The following is a 20,240-nucleotide window of genomic DNA, read 5'->3' as shown; positions in this document are numbered from 1 at the left end:
AAAATTATTCTTATATGATTTGAAAAATTTCAATCTTTATAATTTGATACAACCGTACTGAATTAAATTATGTCCCATTTCTCCCACAAAATTTATGTCCACTCAGAACCTCAGACTTTGGGTCTTATTTAGAAATAGAATTTTTGCAGATGTAACTGAATTCAGATGAGATCATAGAGGATTAGGGTTTGGTGTAATCCGATGATTGATGTACTTATAAGAAAATTGGTCGAAGCGACATGGATGGGAAAGACAATGTGAAGAAACACAGAGAACACCATATGAAGATGGAGGGAGAAAATGGAGAGACATGTCTGTGGATAAGGAGCATCAAGGATTGGCTGGAAGCCACCAGAAGCCAGGAGAAAGGCATGTAGCACATGAACCCCCAAGAAGGAATCAGACCCGCTGTCACCATTGTTTCAGACTCTGGCTTCTTGAATGATGAGAGAATAAATTTCTGTTATCTCATGCTGTTAAGTTTATGGCAATTTTTATTAGTTCTAAGAAACCGATAAAATAGTTAATTTCACAAATGTTTATGAATATCTGACACATGTCAAGCACTAGCCTGTGTTGTGGTGATACAGTGGTGTACAAGACAAAGTGCCTCTCTTCATGGGACACATGGACTGACAGAAACAAATATATAAATAAGCAGGGGACACCATGTCAGGGAATGGTAAAAGCAGCAAAGGAGTAAAGCAGTGTATGACACAGAGTTGCAGAAGTGTACTATTTTATGTGAAGTAATCCCAGACCTTTCTCATGTTGTGATATTTGATGAGAGATGTAATTGAAATGAAGTATCAGAATATGTGAAGATCTGGAATAAAAGTGTTCTAGACCAAGAAAACACAAGTGCAAAAGCCCTGAGGTGTGATCAAGCTTGGTATGTTTGGAAGCAACATATAGACTAGTGTGTTCATACTATAATGCATAGGGCAGAGGAAATGATTTTGGTGAAATAACATAGTTATGCCCTCTTTATAAGGATTTTTATTCTAGGTATAATTGAAAGCCATTGCTATTTGTGTACATAGGGAAAAGTATAAAAATTTTAATCCATATTTAAAAAATAACACTCTCACTTCTGTGTGAATAATAAGTGTAATAGGCAAGAATGAAGGTAGGGAGATTGGTTAGTAAGCGACTGGAGTAATTTAGGCAGGATATCATGATAAAGAGGTCTAGAATGTTGGCAGTGAAGGTCATGAACAGAATTCAGTCAAGACAAATATTGATGAAAGAGAAAATAGAATTTGCTGTGAGACGTGAACATATAATATGAGGTATGAAAGAAAGACCATTATCAAAGATAAATCTTTTATGGCCAAAGTAATTAGTACATTACGGTGTGACTACTGAAATATGAAATAAGAAAAGCCCAGAGTTTAGTAGCCAAGTTGAGTTTCGAATGCCAGTAGCATATTAAAGGGAAAGACAAGTAGATAGATACTGGCATTGGAAACTTAGGAGTAGTTTTCCTGTGAACACAAGAGAAATGGGACCGTGAATTACTGTCCCATTACAGGGCAAAGTGGTATTTCAGTAAGTTCAGTTCAGTTCAGTTCAGTCACTCAGTCGTGTCTGACTCTTTGAGACCCCATGAATTGCAGCACTCCAGGCTTCCCTGTCCATCACCAACTCCCGGAGTTCACTCAAACTCACATCCATCGAGTCGGTGATGCCATCCAGCCATCTCATCCTCTGTCGTCCCTTTCTCCTGCCCCCAATCCCTCCCAGTAAGTTAACTACATCTATATTTTTTTAACCTGGGAGATAATCACAGTGTGTTTTTTTGCTGATGGAAATAGTCCAGAACATAGGACTAAGTCTGTGATTTAGGACGGATGAGGGAATTGCAGGGACATTATCCCTGAGGCAAGTGGAAAGGATTCAGTGTGCAAATGGAAGGGTTGGACTTAGCTAGAAGTCAGATTCACTTTAGCTAGAAGTTAGATTCATTTTAGCTGAAGGAAAGGGCTGAATACAAGGGTATACATCTAGGCTGTTTGGTATACTCAATGTTACCAATTTACATAGCTTTCTTCTAATTGCTTCTTTTTTTTTTTTTTCCTTAGAGTCAAGAAAGCTTAGAATGAGGAGAGGGAGAGTCTTGAGAACAAAAAAGTTATTGAAAAATTATGTCAGATTAGAGAGCAAGGTGTGAAATTAACACCAGATGATTTTATAGCTGGGCAATGCTGAGGGCCCAGTTAGAATCTCTTGTTGTAAATTTAAGTGAAACAAGCCAGGGGGGTTCTCTTGATTTTTTTCTGGTTGTATACTGCTGCTTAGGCACAGGTGAAAAGGAGTTAAAGTTAGGTTTAGCTGGGTTCAGATTTTGTGAAGTCAGTAGAATACAGAGTCAAAGGATTATGTATGTGTGCAAAGTGTGATAGATTTTGGAATTTAAACTAGTGAAGAGGGGAATAAGGACATAAAGGTAAGGAAGGACATTAAAATACATGCTATTGAGGAAACCAGAATTGAAAGACATGTGTTCTCCAGTGTTCATCACAGCACTGTTTACAATAGCTTGGACATGGAAGCAACCTAGATGCCCATCAGCAGACAAATGGATAAGAAACCTGTGGTACATACACACAATGGAATATTACTCAGCCATTAAAAAGAAATCATTTGAATCAGTTCTAATGAGGTAGATGAAACTGGAGCCTATTATACAGAGTGAAATAAGTCAGAAAGAAAAACACCAATACAGTATATTAACGCATATATATGGAATTTAGAAAGATGGTAATGATAACTATATGAGAGACAGAAAAAGAGACACAGATGTAAAGAACAGACTTTTGGACTCTGTGGGAGAATGCAAGGGTGGGATGATTTGAGAGAATAGCATTGAAACACGTATATTACCATATGTGAAATAGATCACCAGTCCAGGTTTGATGAATGAGACAGGGTGCTCAGGGCTGGTGCACTGGGATGACCCTGAGGGATGGGATGGGGTGGGCAGTGGGGAGGGGGTTCAGGATGGGGAACACATGTACACCTGTGGCGGATTCATGTTTAATGTATGGCAAAAACCACCACAATATTTTAAAGTAATTCGCCTCCAATTAAAATAAATTAAAATTAAAAGAAATAAAATACATGGTATTAAAAATGACATGCTTAATTATTAGAGGCCCCAGGGGATAAAACATGTTAGATACATAGATGCTAAAGTGAATAAACTAGATTAAAATAATGCGTTTAAAATCTGCAAAATATAAAACAGGCAAACTAAATTGAACTCAAGAACACCGATTTTGATTAATTGATTAATTAGGAAATATTCAGTTCAGTTCAGTTCAGTCTCTCAGTCATGTCCAACTCTTTGTGACCCCATGAATCGCAGCACGCCAGGCCTCCCTGTCCATCACCAACTCCAGGAGTTCACTCAGATTCACATCCATCGAGTCAGTGATGCCATCCAGCCATCTCATCCTCTGTCGTCCCCTTCTTCTGCCCCCCAATCCCTCCCAGCATCAGGGTCTTTTCCAATGAGTCAACTCTTAGCATGAGGTGGCCAAAGTACTGGAGTTTCAGCTTTAGCATCATTCCTTCCAAAGAAATCCCAGGGCTGATCTCCTTCAGAATGGACTGGTTGGATCTCCTTGCAGTCCAAGGGACTCTCAAGAGTCTTCTCCAACACCACAGTTCAAAAGCATCAATTCTTCGGCGCTCAGCCTTCTTCACAGTCCAACTCTCACATCCATACATGACCACAGGAAAAACCATAGCTTTGACTAGATGGAAAAATTCAGATACTATTAAAATTTCTTCTTAAGATGCCTGATTCACATCATTTGGAAAATTTTTCTTTTATATATTCATACTTGTTCTCTAGGCGTCTTAAGTAGAAATTTAAATCTGAAGCTCTAGATCTTAGTAAATATTATAATAAATTTTTCTCAATGGAGAGACTTTATTTTTATTGTTTGACACACATGCTATCACAAAAATGTTAAGAGATATCACATTGTTATAGTTTATTTTTGTACCATAAATTTTTGTTAGCATTAAAGCTCAGTTTATTATCAAAGGTAGAAAATTAGTATGTTATATGTTTTATGTCTTCTCTTAAACTGATGGTTTACTTCATTAATGGTTGTCTTCTTGACAACTGGAGTATCAATATATGAGTTTCTAAAATTCTCCCCTTAATATTTTATTTTATTCTTATTTAATTTCTTTAATTTGAAAATTAAAATATTAGTAATTTCTTTTTTCAATGATGTAGCTAAATTTTAAAAGGTTGTTGAAAGTTTCATTCCTGCTTAGGATGCAGAAGACTGTAAAAACACAAAAAGAAAATAATCCCCAACCCCCCAAAAAATTGCTCCCACAACAATGAGGAAAAGATAGATAATCTAAAAATCACATGTTTTCTTGAGTTCATCAGAGCACTGAAATTGCAAGGAAATAAAAGGACAAAGAGGGATTTGCTCCTCCAGGAGAGATGGGAGTACAGCCTCACCTTTGGCAGATCACAGAGAAAGATGCGTCCACCATACAAAGGGGTTACAAGAAATCAACCAAAATTTTTAATGAATTTAAAGCCTAAGTATGACACCCTTCCCATGGTAAACTGTTACTAATAAAAGTTCTTGGATATCCCCATCAACAGATATTGAAAAGAGGCCATACAAGAAATTCAGGCAAGACATTATTGATACTCCTGCTGCAGCATGAGGGAGCAAAAACAACATGTTCCCTAACTTGCTCCCTAAGTAGGGGGTGAGCTGGTCCCTTAAATAGGGTGAGTGTAGGGGCAGGTCCAGGGGTCATGCTGGGAGCGTGCTTTAGGTTGTCTGCCCACTCCCTTCAGGGTGCTGTGTGCAGGGACCATGAGCAGTACCCTGCTTTTGCTTCTGACACCTCAGAAATGACAGTAGAGTTTTGAGTCTTTTGGTATCTTGTTATTGATAAATTGCTCCACTGTGCATGCTCACAGTTAGTTGTAGTCCTTTATGATTTCTTTGTGTTCTGTAGCTCCAGGAGATTAAGACATTTGTCCAGGTGTAAGCACTGCAGTAGAGGGTCCCAGGTCCTGGCCTGTCTCAAAACCACATTAAAGATTAGAGACAGGGCAGAGACAGTGCTTCTCCATGGAGTGGGCATGAAAGAAGTGATCCTATCTGAGAGAGGAGGGGGACAGACAAAGAGGCCCATCTGCATCTAAATCCCTTCTTTTCTTGTATAAAATAGAAGCTGTAAGCCACTGGGGAAGGAATAGAAATCCATTTACCTCTGTCTACCTGCTTCTGGAGGAAGAGTAGAAAACTCTATCCCAAGGCACCAAAATCAATTGCCTTTGGAGAAAAGATGGAAGCCAAAAAACAAAACTAAACAAAAAAATCTAACCCTGAGGGAGAGTTGGGAAACGGGCTAATTTCTACAATGATTCTGTGAAGTCTGTACATACAGAGAGCGAGACTCTCAATAGGTGCATAAAAAGAATTGGTAAGATCCAACATCTATGTACAATAAAAACTGTTAGCAAAGTAGGAATAGAAGACAATGTCTTTGACTTGATAAATGGTATCCATGAAGAAGACTGTGATTAATATACTTGAGTGAAAGAATGAGTGACTACTTCCCTGATTTAGATGGCAAACAAGGTAGGAATCTTTGCTCTTGTAACTCCAGGATTGAACTAGAGGTCTTTAATGATGAAATGATGAGAGATAAAGAAGAAAGAGGAATACAAATGATAAAAGAAGTGAAATGATTTTTATTCACTGAGGGCATGATTTCTACATAGGAAATACCAAATAATTTATGAACAAAGCTACAAAACCTGGAATTTTTTGTCATGGTCTCAGTATATGAGCTCAACATAAGTCCATTGTGTTTTTATGTGCTACTATAAATGAAGAAGTAGACATTGAAATAAAAAAATCATTGTTGATTACAATAGCATCAAAACCAAAAAATACTTAGGGATACATCAAACATAATACATGTAATAATTGCATGCTAAAACTAGAAAATATTGGTGATAGAAAATCAAGGAGAGACAAAAAATTAAGTAGATACAACATGCTCATGTTTCAAAAAAACTAAGTATTGTTATGATACTAATTCTTCTAAGGTGGGTCTACTTATTAAATGCAATGCTAGTCAAAATTCCAGCCGGCTTTTTTTCTTACAGAAATTGACAAGCTGAGTCTACAGTTTATATATTAATGCAAAACACCTAAAGTAAGCAATTTTAAAAAATAGGAGCACAGTTGGAAGATACACTACTTGATTTTCAAAACTTAATGCAAAGCTACAGTAATTAAGACCATGTGTTATTGGTAAAAGGATAGACATATTGTAGATCACTGAACACAGGAAGTCCAGACATAGACTTACAAATATATGGTTAGTTAATTGATTTTGGCAAAGTTGTCATGGGTAATTCAATAGAAAAAAAGATACTGTTTGACAAATGAACAATTTGACTTCCATTTGTAGAGTATGAACTTTGACCTATGAGAAATAAACTCACAATGAACCATAGGGTTTACATGTAAAATGTAAAACTATAAAACATTTCAAGGAATGTGTAAAAGAAAAAAAAATTGTGACTAACCAAAGATTTACACATAAAATCATAAGCTATAAAATATTAGCTGTAAAAGGAAAAATGATAAATAGAACTTCATGGAAATTAAGAGCTTCTGTTCATTAGACAATGATGTGCATATTATGAATAAACAAGCCACTGTTCCAGGTACATTTTTTCCTAAGCAAACATGTCTGATCAAGTACTTTTATCTGGAACACATAAAGAAATCTCAGATCAATAATAAGAAAACCAAAACATCAATACAATTTTTTATTGAAGATTTGAATACTCGTTTCACTAAAATATAGCTGTGAGTAGCATAGAGGCGCTTGAAAAAATGCACAGCCGCAGTATCCATCAGTGAGCCATAATATGATACTAGTATCTGTTCTGAGCTGAATTGTGTCCTCTTAAATTCATGTTGAAGCTCTAATCCCTAGTACCAAAAATGTCACTGTATTTGGAGATAGGGCCTTTAAAGACTCAAGAAAATAAAAATGAGGCTGTTAGGGTAGGCCCTAATCTAATCTAACTAGTATCCTTACAAGAAGAGGACATTTGGACATACAAAGAAACATTTAGGGTGTGCATGCACAGAGGAAAGACTTTTGTGAGGCCACAAGAAGAAAGCAGCTACCTGCAAGCCAAGAAGAGGGTCTTCGTAAGAAAATAAATTTGCTAATTCCTCCATCTTGTACTTCCAGCCTCCAGAATTGTGAGAAAATACATTTCTGCTGTTTAAACCAGTCAACTAGTATTTTGTTATGGCATCCCTAGAAAACAAATACAAATATGCATCTATGAGAATGGTTAACATTTTTTGCAGAATAACAAAGCCAAGTTTTCATGAGGATGTAGAGTAACTGGGATTCATGTACACTGCTGGTGGGAAAGAAAACTGGTACAACTAACTTGGAAACCAGTTTGTCAGTTTCTTATAACATTAGGTGTATATTTTTTGATTCAGAAATCCCATTTCTAGGTATTTTTTCAGTGGAAATTAAAAGATATGGCTATACAAAGGCCTATACCTGAATTTTTGTTGCAGCTTTATTTGTCAGTGGTCCAAAATCATACATAATTTTGATGTCTGTTGACTGGTGAACAGAAAAATGGTGGTGCATCCACATAATGGAGTATGGTTGAGCAATCAAAAGGTGTGAACCTTTGATACACGCAGAAGGACGAATCTTAAAAGTATTATTTCAACCAAGAGAAGCCTGACAAGAAAGACTGAATACTGCATAATTTTGCTTATATGACATTCTTGCAGTGCAACACTGTTGCTAAGTCACTTCAGTCGTGTCCGACTCTGTGCGACCCCATAGACAGCAGCCCATCAGGCTCCGCTGTCCCTAGGATTCCAGGCAAGAACACTGGAGTGGGTTGCCATTTCCTTCTCCAATTCATGAAAGTGGAAAGTGAAAGTGAAGTCGCTCAGTCGCATCTGACTCTTAGCGACCCCATGGACTGCAGCCTACCAGGCTCCTCTGTCCATGGGATTTTCCAGGCAAGAGTACTGGAGTGGGGGTGCCATTGCCTTCTCCAGTGCAACACTAGAAGGTAGAAATAGATGTTTTCAATTGCTTGAGTTGGCTTGAGGACATTGATTACAAAGGGGTACAAGGGATATCTTGCCTGTGTGGTGGTGATTAAGACTATACATACTCTCTAACACTCCTAAAACTTTACATCTAAAAAAGAGCAACTTTTGCTATATTTAAGTTATACTTGAATAAACCTGGTATTTAAAAAGAAAGAAAGTCTAGAGAATAAAATGAGCTAAAGGCCAACCATGAACACTGACACACTGAAGAAAACAATAGCTTAACAAGAACTAATGTAATGATAACATTAAAGAAAGGTTTTGTACTTAATTAAATTCAAGTAGTATGCATTACATAAATAATTTGACCTGAGATTTCCATTAATAACCTCAGACTATAGAGGAATGTAAATTAATTAGAGCCCTTGGCTTGTAACCATCTATTGAGGGAAGCATTCATGATACAAATAGTTTCACCAACAGATGCCATGTTTGAATTGTTCTCTAAGTGCTATAAATCACTAATGATAGAATAGTTAGTTCTGATCAAAGATACTGGGGAGGGCTTCAGTGAGGAGGTGACATTTAAATCAAGTTCTGTAGTTTTCTGTTGTTTACCAATCTCTTGAGAGCTGTAAATATATATTTGCATGATGCAAAATCCCAAAATACCTACATCTGATTTTATGCATATGTGAGGTGTTTGGAGATGTTAAGTACATTTGTAATTTGCAGTGTATTTGTGGGTACCATTAAACCCTTTCTTTTCCAAAGGTCATGTTTCTATAGTAACAAATGCATTTCAAAATGAACATCAACACTGGGATCACTCAACTACTGCTGTAAAGACTCTGAGTTGACCCCTTAGCAGCAATAGATTCTGCTAAGAAAGATATAATCTGAATTTCTTTTCAAAGTCTTATCTGTCTATTCTTTTGTGTAAGAACATATTCAAGAGAAGTTGCCTCACTTATATTGCTATATAGATTAATGAGCAATAAAACATGCTTGTTTCCTCATGTATTATGCAGGCACAATGGTTGTTCATCTATGTCATCTGCACTCCATTATTTCATTTATCAATTAATCTAATATAATTAGTGAGAGCCTACCAGGTATTATCTACCTATCTATAGTTACAATTAGCTTTGAGGTAGGTGTTATGAATTGTATTTTATAGATGAATAAAAGACTCAAGTAGTTTGCATCATTACTGTGATTCTGTAAATAGAGAAGTTCTTTTGATCAAAAATGCAGGATATATTTTTCTCATTTGACAATTGCTTTACTGGAGTATGGTTTTTGACACCTGAAGATTTGTCTTTTGTTTTATCTACTATAAACAGGGGCTTCCCTCATAGCTCAGTTGGTAAAGAATCTGCCTGCAGTGCAGGAGACCCAGGTTCGATTCCTGGGTCGGAAAGATCCCTTGGGGAAGGAAATGGCAGCCCACTCCAGTATTCTTGCCTGGAGAATCCCATGGACAGAGGAGCCTGGAAGGCTACAGTCCATGGGGTCACAAGAGTCGGACACGACTTAGTGACTAAACCACCAACCACCACTATTAATAGAGCTGTCATGAAATTCAGAGAAGAATTTAGCCATTCAGCTGCAGCTAGCTTTTAAACATGAGAAAAAGCTTAGGGAAAATTTTCGTCTTTGACTTGCTAGTTATTAAGTGATATTCTCCAGGGATCAATGCTACGGCTCTGCAGACTTATTTAACTACCTTTTAATATAAAAGCTCTGGAAGAAAGAGCACTTAATGAGATGATCAAGTTTACAGATGAAAGTATGGTCTCCCGGGTTGAGAAGTGCCAAGCTAATGGGAATAAACTTCAGCAATTGCTCATGAGGCTGTGATCGCTCAGAGCTGGGGTAGATGAACTTGAGAGCCAGCAAGCATAAAGTTTTACTTTTAGTCAAAAGTAATTCAGACCAAACAGATGAAATTAAGACCTCTAAGTAGTGGATATGAGGCAAGAAAGATCTTTTTATTCACTATTGGCCTAGGATATTTTCTCTGAATAAAATAATAATGCTCTTTGAATATGCTTAGGGGAAAAAGAAAGAAAATGAAAGGAAAATGAACTTATTCCTTTGCTCTTGACTTGTGCATGCAGTTTTGGGTTTTTCTCTTCAGAAAGAGGGCTTGCTGAAGGCAACTGAAACCATCAAGGAGTTAGATTATTATTTTTTTTTACTAGGCTATTGGAGCGTTCTTTTGGTCCAAGGACAGAATAAAAAAGTAGAAAAGTATCATTGCCCTCATAAAATTTTGAATTAAAGCCAGCTTTCTATTTCAAATATTAATAAACTTTAAAATTGTTAATATTATTAAATTATATATGTCTAATTAAATAGTGCGTGTGTGCTCAGTTGCTCACTTGTGCCTGACTCTTTGTGACCCCACGGCTCCTCTGTCCCTGGGATTCTCCAGGCAAGAATACTGGAGTGAATTGCCATTTCCTTCTCCAGGGTATCTTCCCGCCCCAGAGATCAAACACTATGTTCCAGCATTGGCACACATGTTCTTTAGCACTGTGCCACCTGGGAAGGCCCTACCAATAGTAATAGTTATTATAATTTTCTACAAAATGGTTCGAATAGATGGTTTTCTTTAATCTTTGCAGTAATCCTATGAGGAAGATATTTTTATTAACTAAAACCTGGGAGAATTCCTGGTTGTCATTGCTTCCTCTCTGATGCCTTCCAGATCCTCATTATTTTCTCACCCTTCATGCTAATTACTCTGTTAAAAACTCATCCTTGAACAACTTCCCTGTATGTATAGCATAGCTGCTGCCTGCAGTCGTGTCCCATCCAACCTTCCTCCACATACTGTCCAGTCATTTTTCTAAAATGTTAACTCTACACTTACTAAATATCCTTTGCCAATGATATTGTCAGCGTCCTTTATTATAGACCCCTCTTCTGCTCTGCTCACTCATGCTCTAATGGAGTCAGTGAATATAAATGATTCTTTCAGTTAGATTGACTAGGAAGGGAAAGATAGTGATTTAACATTAGATTGATGAGGGTGTAGAACTAATAAAACACATTTTTTTTGTATTTCCTGCTGGTAGGCTGCAGTCCATGGGGTCGCTACGAGTCGGAAGTGACTGAGCGACTTCACTTTCACTTTTCACTTTCACGCAATGGAGAAGGAAATGGCAACCCACTCCAGTGTTCTTGCCTGGAGAATCCCAGGGATGGGGGAGCCTGGTGGGCTGCTGTCTATGGGGTCGCACAGAGTCAGATACGACTGATGCGACTTAGCAGCAGCAGCAGCAGCTATGGATTCAGGGTTAAGAATCAATGGAAAGAAAAAAGAGGATGAAAATAATTGGAGGAATGAAGACTTAGAGGATCTATATGAAGGATGAAAGTACTAAGTGAATGGGTATGTGTAGTTGCAGGCAAACTTAGATGAGATTGAGTCTGTGTGTGTGTGTCTGAGCTTACACAGGCACACATATGACTTGGAGTGGAGGAAGGACTATCAAAGTTATGCCCAACAAAAAACTACGTGAAATACATTAGACATTTTATTTAAGCAATCCTCTGGTTAAGTATAATATTTACAAGCAGTAGTTCAGAGTGAAGAAAAAAAGTAGTTGCCTCAAATGTTTGAATTTTTTCATTAGTTGTTTTCACTGTTGTATGGTTTACCCACAGTTTTATTAGTTAATTACTATGCATGTATGTGTGTGTATATGTAAGAGCAAAACCAAAAATTTTATTTTGAATATGTACATTTATGTCTTTTGGTTTAGTTAATAATGGTGAAACCTCTGGAATTATTTTTAGTCATAATGTTTCTTGAATGTGTAATATATATCCAAAATATCTTGTCAATTATACTTTTTATTCTTTTAAATATATATATATATAATCCTCTTTTTCAAATTATGTATTACATACATAAAGTCAGATACTTTTACACAATCACAAAAGAAAGCTGAGTGCTGAAGGATTGATGTTTTTGAACTGTGGTGTTGAAGAAGACTCTTGAGAGTCCCTTGGACTGCAAGGAGATCCAACCAGTCCATCCTAAAGAAGATCAGTCCTGGGTGTTCATTGGAAGGACTGATGTTGAAGCTGAAACTCCAATACTCGGGCCACCTGATGCGAAGAGCTGACTCATTTGAAAAGGCCCTGATGCTGGGAAAGATTTAGGGCAGGAGGAGAAGGGGACGGCAGAGGATGAGATGGTTGGATGGCATCACAGACTCAATGGACATGAGTTTGGGTAAACTCTGGGAGTTGGTGATGGACAGGGAGGCCTGGTGTGCTGTGGTCCATGGGGTCACAAAGAGTCAGACATGACTAAGCGACTGAGCTGAACTGAACTGAATGAAATAAAATTAGTATCATATAATATCATATTTCAGTTATGCCCAGGCCTAATTCCTGTTCCTCAGAGACAACCCTACTTCTGGTTTTCATTTCTAATATTTGCCTCCATATCTCAATATTTCTTTATATTTATATTTATCTTAAGATGTTTATATATTATTTATTAATCTCTTAATGAAGTAGCCTGATCACCTGTCACTAAGCGCATCTCATACCTGTGCATTGGTGTGAGCTCACACACACATCTCATATGCAAATCTAACAATACTCCTAATTTTATTACATTGTAATTTTTGCTATGTCAGTATTCAGAATCTATCTACATCATTATGGATATCTAAATTTTAATCATTGCTGAAGTCTATAATTTTGTTTCTCTTCTGTTAATCATTTTTATTTGTTTAATTAAAAATAATTTTGTAAGTCATAACCAAACTTTATGAGTAGAATTTTACTCTCAGATTAACTACACTGACAGATCTATCAATGTCATCTTACTTAACATGGCCCTCTGGTCTTTTGCTTAACATGGACTTGTTGTAGGTTTAATTTGCAATTTTTAATGTACATACATTTACCATGATTGTGGAGATTTTCTTGGCCTATTCTCTGTGATAAATCTTTTACTTCCTGGATCCAGGTTCTTCTCCTTTTTTGTGAGAAAATTAGCTGTTTAGGTATAATCTTTTGAGAAGTTTCTGAGAAAGAAGGTATGAATGTTAGCTTTTAAGACGTGTGTTTTGGTGGTAGAGGAGGATACCACCCTTGCTTTTTGGTGATTTAGTAAAAGGGCACATAGGATTCAGAGGGAGTTGTACTCACAGTTATGGCTTATTGCACTGAAGGGGTACACAGCAGACTCAGCAGAGGGCAGGGAAAAGAAGCATCAGGTAATACCTGAAGGGGTCCAGGAGCAGACTTCCAAAGTCCTCCATCACACAGTGACAGAGGAAAGAGGTCTTGCACTGAACGTGCTTCTTCAGCACGGGAAATACGCAGCACGTATCTAGTGTTTCTGCCTAAGGAAACCTGCCTAAAACTCAAGAGTCCAGAGATTTTATTGAAGGCTGGCCACATAAGTACTCTTTGCCTAGACAACTGGGCGCTATTACCGAAATTCCAGACTCCAAGAAGTAAAGTGGTTGTTTACCATAAATCACATTGTTTACACAAACAATACAGAAGACTAGTATAATCGAGTTCAGTGACCCAGTCACACAGTCAGTACAACCAGTCAATGCTGCTGCTAAGTCACTTCAGTCGTGTCCGACTCTTAGCGACCCCATGGACTGCAGCCTACCAGGCTCCTCTGTCCATGGGGTTTTCCAGGCAAGAGTACTGGAGTGGGGTGCCATTGCCTTCTCCAACAACCAGTCAATATGAGGAGCCAATACAGAGTTGGGAACATTCCATAGCCAAGCTGCCAGGAGCATTCCCAAGTTCAGTCTCAAGCAGGGCCTTCTGGAGGTAACGGTATCAGACAGGTTACATCAACTCTTTCCTGAATATGAATACCTAACAACATCCTTTTTCTGTTTCTACATTTTACAGGCATTGACTGGGTATTCAAAGCAATAGATATTTATTAATTCCTTATGGAACTTGGAAGGCATGTGGGAAATAGCTTCTAGCATTGCAATGGTAAAACCATTGCCCCCCTTATTCCAGGCACTTTATTTCTTGCTTTATTTGTTTTTTCTTTCTGGAAGCTTTAGTTTTTTTCCTGTAAACTCCATATTCTAAAATTCCAGATGATAATACTCTGTTTGAGAATTATAAAGATTATTTTTGCTGGACAACTAGTAGCTTCTATCTGAAAGTCAAGTCCTTTAATGTTGGGAACTAGTTTGTGTCAATTTAAAATTTTTTCTCCCCTCTGCTTTTTCTCTTTTCTCATTCTGGAATCCCATTCTTCAGATCTCATACTGTTAGGATTGGTCATCTTATTTTTTTGAGGTTTTTCTCATGTTTTCCATGTGGTGTACATTGGATAAAAAAATAAATACAGAAAATTGAAATAATATAAAGAGAAACTTGATCTTATAATATTTCTCTAGAGAATGTAGAAAATAATAACATTAAACTGAGAAAACAAAGAAGGGAGAAAATTGTATTTTAGCATTAAATATAAAAAGTAGCAAGGATTTAATAAAGAAGAACAAAAACAAAATTGTTTTTAAGACTACAGACTTTCTCTGTAGTCCTTCAGTCTTTTACCAAGGATGCAGCCCTTTGGACATGCCAGTTTCTGCATGTAGCTCTATTCTGTTTTCCCAATGCCTACAGACTCAAGACTCTTCTTTGTCTATAAACTTTTAAATTTTTGGCTCTTAAAAGTAAAAAACAAAACAAAACAAAAAACCTGCTCTAGCATCAGCTAAAATCACTAGTTTTAGTTTGCTTTTTGTTGTTCTGACCCCAGGAAATTTCCTCATCCTTTCTAGGGCTAGTTAGGCTTAGCATACAAAAAGAGACGTGTTATATTTCATCCTGAATTTGGATGTTTGACCAAGAAGATTTTCAGGTATTTTGATCTGTCATATTGACAGAACTCAACATTTCTTATTGTCCATTAGGATTTTCAGTATATGTATGAGCAATACATATGACAACTATAAGGACAGATTGCAAGGTTTCTATATGTTTTATCAGGTGGTATAATATTGGAAAAGACCCTGATGCTGGGAAAGATCGAAGGCAAAAGGAGAAGAGCATGGCAGAGGATGAGATGGTTAGATAGCATCACCAACTCAGTGAACATGACTTTGAGTAAACTCCAGGGCACAGTGAAGGACAGGGAAGCCTGGCACACTGCAGTCCATGGGGTCCTAGAGTCAACATGACTTAGCGACTGAACAACAAAAACAATAATATAAATAATATAAAACATATATAAGCATGCTTGGAAAGGTTAGATTTGTATTTTGTAATCCCTTAAATAGTCTCTCTCCCTCTGTTTCTCTAATAAATACAACCAAATAGTAAGGCAGTAGGTAAATAAATATTAAATAGTAAACTTAAATTCGACTAGCTAATCACATTAATATTTATCATTTAAAACCAAAAAGGGCAGAGATGATCAGAACACATTAGTGAAAAATGATAACCAACTATATGCTGCCTGTAAGAGACATGCTTAACAGATACAGACACAGATGGGTTGAAAATAAGTAACCAGAAAAAGAAATAGCAGGAAGATAGTAAATAAGAAAAGGCTGGATTAACTATTCTAATAAGACAAAATAAACTTTAAACAAAGAGTATTAGAAGAGACTGAGATATATTTACATAATGGTAAAGGGAGGAATTGATCAGAAAAATATAAACATTATGATTATTTCTTTTTTTTGTTTGTTTTTGTTTTAATTTTATTTTTAATTTTTTTTAAATTTTATTTTATTTAACTTTACAATATTGTATTGGTTTTGCCATATATCAAAATGAATCTGCCACAGGTATACATGTGCTCCCCATACTGAACCCTCCTCCCACTTCCCTCCCCATACCATCCCTCTGGGTTGTCCCAGTGCACCAGCCCCAAGCATCCAGTATCGTGCATCGAACCTGGACTGGCGACTCGTTTCATACATGATATTATACATGTTTCAATGCCATTCTCCCAAATCTTCCCACCCTCTCCCTCTCCCACAGAGTCCATAAGACTGTTCTATACATCAGTGTCTCTTTTGCTGTCTCGTACACAGGGTTATTGTTACCATCTTTCTAAATTCCATTAGTATAGTTAGTATACTGTATTGGTGTTTTTCTTTCTGGCTTACTTCACTCTGTATAATAGGCTCCAGTTTCATCCACCTCATTAGAACTGATTCAAATGTATTCTTTTTAATGGCTGAGTAATACTCCATTGTGTATATGTACCACAGCTTTCTTATCCATTCATCTGCTGATGGACATCCAGGTTGCTTCCATGTCCTGGCTATTATAAACAGTGCTGCGATGAACATTGGGGTACACATGTCTCTTTCCCTTCTGGTTTCCTCAGTGTGTATGCCCAGCAGTGGGATTGCTGGATCATAAGGCAGTGCTATTTCCAGTTTTTTAAGGAATCTCCACACTATTCTCCATAGTGGCTGTACTAGTTTGCATTCCCATCAACAGTGTAAGAGGGTTCCCTTTTCTCCACACCCTCTCCAGCATTTATTGCTTGTAGACTTTTGGATCACAGTCATTCTGACTGGCGTGAAATGGTACCTCATAGTGATAATAAAGTCTCAAAATATATAAAGCAAAATTTGAGAGAATTGAAAACAAAATTAGACAATTTGACAACTATAGTAGGAGAGGTTAATACTTTTTGTGAGCACTTAATATGCAGATCAGGAGGCAACAGTTAGAACTGGACATGGAACAACAGACTGGTTCCAAATAGGAAAAGGAATATGTCAAGGCTGTATACTGTCACCCTGCTCATTTAACTTATATGCAGAGTACATCATGAGAAATGCTGGGCTGGATGAAGCAGAAGCTGGAATCAAGATTGCTGGGAGAAATATCAATAACCTCAGATATGCAGATGACACCACCCTTATGGCAGAAAGTGAAGAGGAACTCAAAAGCCCCTTGATGAAAGTGAAAGAGGAGAGTGAAAAAGTTGGCTTAAAGCTCAACATTCAGAAAACGAAGATCATGGCATCTGGTCCCATCACTTCATAGCAAATAGATGGGGAAACAGTGGAAACAGTGTCAGACTTTATTTTTTTGGGCTCCAAAATCACTGCAGATGGTGACTGTAGCCATGAAATTAAAAGACACTTACTCCTTGGAAGGAAAGTTATGACCAACCTAGATAGCATATTCAAAAGCAGAGACATTACTTTGCCAACAAAGGTCCATCTAGTCAAGGATATAGTTTTTCCAGTGGTCATGTATGCATGGGAGAGTTGGACTGTGAAGAAGGCTGAGCGCCAAAGAATTGATGCTTTTGAACTGTGGTGTTGGAGAAGACTCTTGAGAGTCCCTTGGACTGCAAGGAGATCCAACCAGTCCATTCTAAAGGAGATCAGCCCTCAGTGTTCTTTGGAAGGAATGATGCTAAAGCTGAAACTCCAGTACTTTGGCCATCTTATGCTAAGAGTTGACTCATTGGAAAAGACTCTGATGCTGGGAGGGATTGGGGGCAGGAAGAAAAGGGCACGACAGAGGATGAGATGGCTGGATGGCATCACGAACTCGATGGACGTGAATCTGAGTGAACTCCGGGAGTTGGTGATGGACAGGGAGGCCTGGTGTGCTGCGATTCATGGGGTCGCAAAGAGTCGGACACGACTGAGCAACTGAACTGAACTGAACTGAATAGTAAATTTGAAAATGAATTCTTAAAATACAGTAAAATCTAAATAATACTACATACCAGTTTGATCTCATCGGCATTATTAAACATTACACACATTAACTCTAGAATACATATTACTTTTAGTTGCACAAGGTATATTCACCAAGATAGTCCATATGTTGTACAGTTAGACCTGTTTCAATAATTTAAAACAATCAATATTTTATGAATGTGTTTTCTGACCACAGTGGAATTAAATTAGATAGCAATGGCATTGCATTTCCTAGACAGACTCCAGATATCTGGAGATAATATACTTCTGAATAGGTCTTAGCCCAAAGAAAATAAGGAAATATTTTAAACTGAATGATGTTAAATATAAAACATATGAAACCTGTGGCATTTAGCTAAAGCTGTTCATAAAGGGAAACTTAGCTTTAAATTGTTATGTCACAGAAAAAATTCTAAAATCACTGACCTCATGTTCTGCCTTTAAAGAATGAACTAAGAAAAAGAATATAAATAAAATAATAAAAATATAAAAGCAGAAATGAGCAGCATGTTTTAAAGTTAGGGGAAAAATGTTGATAATATGTAAAGATCAACAAAATTGCCAGAGTCTTATCTAGACTAGGGTTTCCATGGTGACTCAGATGGTAAAGAATCTAGGAGACCAGGTTCAATCCCTGGGTTGGGAAGATCCCCTGGAGAAGTGAATGATTATCCACTCATATTATTGCCTGGAGTATTCCATGGACAGAGGAGCCTGACAAGCTATAGTCTATGGATGTGACTGAATGACCCTAACACTTTCACTTTATCTAGACTAATCAAAAAATGAAAGAGTTGAAACAAATTAGCAATTTTAAGAATGTATGACTGGTGCTTGTTATATATCCTGCAAACAATAAAGAGATAAAAACAGAATATTATGAACTTGAGGCAATTAGGTATTGAATTTAGATGAAATGGCTAATTCTGCCTTTAAAATAACTTACCACAATTGACAACAGAAGAAAAAGAAAACTTAAAATAGCCTTATATCTATTCAACAAATTGGACTTATCAAAAACTTCTCATAAGTAAAAACTCTAAGCCAGATAGTTTCACACATGTGTTTATTCAAACATCAAGGAATAAATTGATGCCAAATTTATGCAGACTTTTTCAGAAAACAGAGGAGAAACACTGTACCAATCATTCATGAGGCCAGCCCATAACCCTAAATTCTGACAAAATTGGGCTTCCCTGGTAGCTCAGTTGTTAAAGAATCTGCCTGCAATGCCGGAGACCTCAGTTCGATCCCTGGGTTGGGAAGATCTCCTGGAAAAGGGAAAGGCTACCCAGTCCAGTATTCTGGCCTGGAGAATTCCATGGACTGCAGAGTCCATGGGGTCACAAAGAGTCAGACATGACTAAGTGACTTTCACTTTCACTGACAAAATTACAAAAATAGAAAATTACAAACCATATCCTTCATGAACATAAATTTAAAACCCTTAACAAAACATTAGCAAATGAAAGTCAAAAATATATGAAAAGAAGCCTTGTTAAAGTAGGGATTGTCTCAGTAATGACAAGTTGAAATCAGCCCATGTGTTTAAACATATATGATCATAAAAATATAATGCTTTATGATATCTTTAATAAATGCAGATAAAAGTTCTCACAACATCAATTTTAACTAAAAAACTCTCAGCAAACTAAGCAGGGAACTCACTAATCTTATGATGAACATCTTTATAAAAGTTATAGCTAAAATTGTAGTTAATACTAAAAGACTAAACTCTTTCCACTTAAGACTGGGAATAAGGCAAGAATGCTTGGTATTTGCTTTTCTATTTAAAATTTTACTGGATTCCTTAACACTACAATGAAGTAAATAAAATTCGTTCGACAAGCAAGGAAGTAAAAGCTCTCCCTTTAGGTATATGATATATTAGTTGACAGGCTCCCTAGGTGGTGCTAGTGGTAAAGAATCCACCTGCCAATGCAGAAGACATAATAAAAGTGGGTTCAGTCCCTGGGTTGAAAATAGTCTTACCTGGAGAATACCATGGATGGAGGAGCCTGGCAGGCTACAGTCCATAGGGTTGCAAAGAGTCGGACACAGCTAAAGTGACTTAGCATGTACACATATTAGTTAACATCAAAAATCCCAATGAATTTGGCAACCAACTATTGGAATTACTGAGAAAATACAAAAAATCCACAAAGTACAAGGTTAACAAACAAAAATCTATTGTTTGGTTATATACTAGCATTACACATCTGAGAAATGAAATTTTTAAAATTCAATTTTGAAAGTTCCAAAAATTATAAAATATTTAAGAATAAATCTAAGGAAATATGTATAAGACAACTAAATGGAAAAATAAAAACATTGCTCAGAAAAAATAAAGACAAAATAGAGATATGTTCTTGGGTTGGAGGAATACAACAACAACAAAAATCCCCCCAACATTTACCAT

Source organism: Bubalus bubalis, chromosome 7, assembly GCF_019923935.1.
Source record: "Bubalus bubalis isolate 160015118507 breed Murrah chromosome 7, NDDB_SH_1, whole genome shotgun sequence".
NCBI lineage: Eukaryota > Metazoa > Chordata > Mammalia > Artiodactyla > Bovidae > Bubalus > Bubalus bubalis.
This window is presented reverse-complemented; position numbering follows the sequence as displayed.